Below are 5,120 nucleotides of genomic sequence, written 5' to 3' on the forward strand. Positions count from 1 at the left end.
AACAACGCTTGCTTAAAAAAGTGTTTTTAAATATCAAAAAAAATTATAATTATTTAGTTGTCATATTATGTTCAACTTTTGATAATGGAATGACAAATAATATAATTTACTTACCAAATATGATTTTTTGTTGTGTCCAATCATATATTTTAATATTCTATTTTAATAATAATGGTTGGTGATTTAGAATATTTTTTGAAGTAATAAACAATTCATTTTTCGTATATGTATGACCTGTTAGGTATCAGTGGCCTAGGAACACCTAGAAGGGGTTGAATAGGTGTAGCGGTTATCAATCATTGCTTCTTGCACCAAAACTCAATTTTTGGAAACAACCCAGTTAATCGATTAACACCTAGTCTTAATCGATTAACTCGTGCACAGAATAGAATGATCAGAGATGCATATTGCACAGTTATTTAAAATCAATTGAACAGATATAAATCAGATATTTTTAAGCACAAATAATAAGCATATGGCAGTAAACAAATTTCCAAAATATCAGCTACAGATTCAATTTAAAACAACACGAAACGAAAAGAAAATTCAGAGAGAAAAGAGTGCACAAGTGGATTTTTATCCTGGTTCGTTTGAGGTCCACTACAAACTACATCCATGTCTCCCCTTCTGATCTATGGAGATTTTCTTCTTCACAATATTGAGTAAAAGTATGAATACACACACAAATTCAATTACAAGCACATATGACGCTTCTTTCTTAAAATCTAGGACCCATAAATCCTTGGTTTGACTCTACCCTTCGCTTGAGAAAACCTTTCTCACGAAACAGCCCTAGCCAAGATTCTTGTCCTCAAATCAAGACCTCCTAGCGTTGGTGAAGAATCTCAATCTCTGTGGTGATACATTACCAAGAGATTAATCCAGAAATACATAAAAATATATTAAAAACAGTAACGTATTAAGCACAATAATGCTTGAAATATTACAAGAAAAGATCTAAAAACTAACTCACTCACTAATCACTCAAGCCATCAAGAATCATGTGAGTTAATCAAAAATAGAAATCAAATAATCTCTCTATCAATCTATATAATGCATGAACAAGTGAGCAAGATAAGGATGAGCATATAAATATGTAAAACAATATGCAAAAATCAGAAATCAATTCAGCATACCAACTCTCTTCTCACACATGCAACTCTCTTGCAAAACAGTAAAACAGAATGAAAAATGCTCTCTAAAATCAGCCTTATACAATAGAATGCAATGCTACGGTTTTCTAGAAGTTGCCTCTATTTATAGCAAGTAGTTTTGGCAGTTGGATTCGTTGCAAACAATTAAACGGTTAAAACAGAAATCAGTTATAACAAATAACAGGTCTGTTAATCGATTAAGGCTACTCGTTAATCGATTAACCATGCAACAGAATGACACAGAAAACAGTTGTAACAGAAAACACTACAGAAAAGCAGTTGAGTTAATCGATTAAGTCACCATATTAATAGATTAACTGACACATTAAAGCACATGGTTCAAAAGGTAAACTTCTCATATGTTATGCATAACATATATACATGTTCTAGCAATTATATTATGCCTAATATGCACATACAAAATGTATGATTAATGCATGAACATACAATTAACTAGATAATATGTCTCATGGATATGATATGACAATTAAGATGGCTTGAGATACTAGCACCTAGGTTCACCTCACATATACTCACTTACTACGGCACACATCCCAGACTACTTAGAATAGTGACTCTAATTATATCTTAGTCTAGATATGACCAAATTAGCATAAGGCATGTTGATTGTTGAGTCATCTTCAAGCTTTAATATAACTTTGTCTTCATCAAAACATAGGCAAAGTATTGCTAGTGTTATCATTGGTACTTTGCACTTTCATGACCAAGTTGTTTTATATATGAAAAACTAGCATGAGTTTTTGTTAACAATTTGGATTATTTTCGTGTAATATTTACTCGAGTTATATCTTCAAAATAAAATTAAATAATTTCATAAATACATATTAAGTAATAACTACAACAAACATTTTTGAACATATGATTTTTAACAGCGCTTATTATAAAAAATGATGTTGATATGTCACATTTAACAACATTTATTTAATGAAGCATTGTCAAATATATTCAAATCAACAACGTTTGCTTAAAAAAATTTTGTTAAATATCTTAGGCAAACATACAACAATACTTCCTGAAGAAAGTGTTGTTAAAGCTATATTCACCTATCAAATTTAACAGTGTTTGTTTAAAAAAGCACTATTAATTATCTTTCGTATTATATTTAATAGCATTGTGCTAAAAAGCGTTATTAAATGAAAATTGCTAATTTTGAATTATGGCGTAGTGTTTTCTCTGCATGTCATCATTCTTTTGATCATCAGTCAGTTAATTACACATCTATGATCATCTGATTTTTCGATTCCACTAAGTATGGGTAAGTCGCTTTTTACACTCTCTTTCTTTGTACACTTCCTTCCCTCTTCAATGAGAAAATAAAACTCATTTTCATTTTTCTCGGCATGTCATCTTCTTTTGGTCAATAGATTTAACTTCCCATGTATGATTTTCTGATTTTTCTGTTTCATTAAGCACATGTAAGTCACTTTCTAACCTCTCATTCTCTTTGTTTTTCTATGTACTCTCTAATTTTCTCAGTATGTGATCCTTCTTTTGATCATTAATCGATTAGCTTCACAGATATGATCTTCTGATTTTTTCTGTTCCATTAAGCACATTGATGCACTTTCTAAACTCTCTTTCTCTTTCTCTATACACTCTCTTCACTCTTCAATGAGAAAATCAAATTCATTTTCCTTTTTCTCTACATGTCATCCTTATTTTGACCATCTATCAATTAACTTCACATGTACGATCTTTTGATTTTTTTCATTCCATTAAGCACACATATGATTTCTCTTTCAAACTCAAGTCATATCTATTTTTTATTTTATCTTATTTTTATATTTTATTTAAAAATATTAGTTTCTCGTAATATTTGGTCTTCTTTTTAATCTTAAGTGTTATGCTTGATACTTTTACGTGTTTTTGCTAAAGTTACTTTATGTGTTAAGCAATTATTAAAAAAATAAAACAACTTTAGAATTCTCAATTGTGTGCATTCAATTCTCAATTATATGCATTATGAATAGAATCTACTAATAATTATGTGCATTTTGAAATTATCTTATTTTTGAATCATATACTAATGAATTATAACATTATTGCTAATTATGTAGTCATGTTGTTAGAATCAATGTTGTGAAACCCGAGCCGGACGTCAAACAGGCAGAGTTCTCATATTTGGTTTAACCGGTTTAAACGGTTAAACCGTCCGGTCTAACCGGGTGATCCATACATAATTAATAATTTTTATCTATAAGTATATAGTTATATATAAATGCAAAACTTTATATAATTGATAATTATGTATAATTATATTGAAGTAATAACATATTCACATTTTTTTAGATTGTATTAAAACAAAATATTAGAGCAGTGTTCCATTTTTTTTAATTTTAAGTGAACCAGCCGGTTAATTTCCCGAGTTAATTCAGTTTAACTGGATTTAACACGATCGGACCGGAATTTCGCCGGTTCAAAGCGATCCAACTCTCATTCAGTTAAGAATGCAATACAGAGCCGTTTTCAAGTCTGGTCAGCGGTACGTCCAGTCCTATTCTCACAACACTGGTTAGAATAAAAAGAATGAAATGAAGTACTCATTTCATTTTATAATCATGACTAATAAATGTATTTTATTTTGTTAGGATTAATAATAATGTAAATTCACTAAGCACAATTGTTTGCATTTGAATTCTCAATTGTGTGTATTCAATTCTCAATTGTGTGTATTCAATTCTCAATTGTTTGTGTTAAGAGTTATTTTACAATCAAATATTAATAATGTGCATTTTTAAATTGATCTCATTTTAGAATCAATAAATAATGGGTTATAAAAACTTAATATAGTAAAAAGGTAAATAAGTGGGTGATAATGTTTTTATGAGAAAGATTTGCACCCAGTGATGTAAATTGGTAACGTTACAGTAAAAATGGAAAGAAATAATTGATAATGTTTTTAAGGAAAAGAATTGCACTCCATCATGTAATTAAAAATGTAATGCGTAATTAATACATTTTGACTTTTTATTTTTCTTCTTATAATGCTTTAACCTGTTTTGACAAGATTATATCGTTCATATCTATTTATTTATTTATTTATATACCATTTCTCTTTTGTATTGGTAGGTGTTTGAGGGAGTAATAATAATAGAAGAGAAAAGGATTCAAATGATGGTTTTAAAATAGATTGGAGAGAAAATCATAAGGGGAAAAATGTAACACAATAAAAAGAGAAAGAAATAATTGATAACATTTTAAGGAAAAGAGTTACACTCAATCATGTAAATTGGTAACGTTATAGAAAAAAGGAAAGAAATAATTGATAACAGTTTTAAGGAAAGAATTGCACTCAATCATATAAATTGATAGCACTTTTAGAATAATTTGTTACGTACATTTAACACTTGAATTTCAAATGTGTAAATAATACATGTTCCTATCCAGCGTACCAAAGGTCATGTTTAGAAGCCGAGGTGGCCCCACTTGGTGAGACCACCGAAGTTGACCCAGGAGACAACATGTCTTCCGTACTCCACCAACCTCCCTGCCAGCGCGACAGACGGGTTGCAGAGCAGGCTAAGAGACAAGAAGGGCACAGTGTACGACCCAACAGGCCGCCTGACACGGGAAAAGCAGCTCCAGACAGCACCTTTGGTCGGCCACGCGTCGCACCACCAGCAAAGAGCCCAAGGTCGACTCTCATTCCTATAAATAGGAGTACCCACCAATAGGAAGTATCTTAACCTGAACTCCTAGACTCTCTAATATTATTCTTCTTGTCACTCACTCTCTACTTCATATACTGACTTGATCGTCGGAGAGCCTTTTCAGGTACCTCCACCGGCGGGTCCAACTCTTTGCTGCCTTCAGTCACCTTGACGACCGCTTCCTACCTCTTCATCAACATCTGACTCATCATTGTCCGTACTCTTGTGTTCTGATAAAGAACATTGGCGCCGTCTGTGCTTCCTACTCACAAAATGGTAACCACCAGAAACCGAG

Source organism: Lupinus angustifolius, unplaced genomic scaffold (assembly GCF_001865875.1).
Source record: "Lupinus angustifolius cultivar Tanjil unplaced genomic scaffold, LupAngTanjil_v1.0 Scaffold_120_19, whole genome shotgun sequence".
NCBI lineage: Eukaryota > Viridiplantae > Streptophyta > Magnoliopsida > Fabales > Fabaceae > Lupinus > Lupinus angustifolius.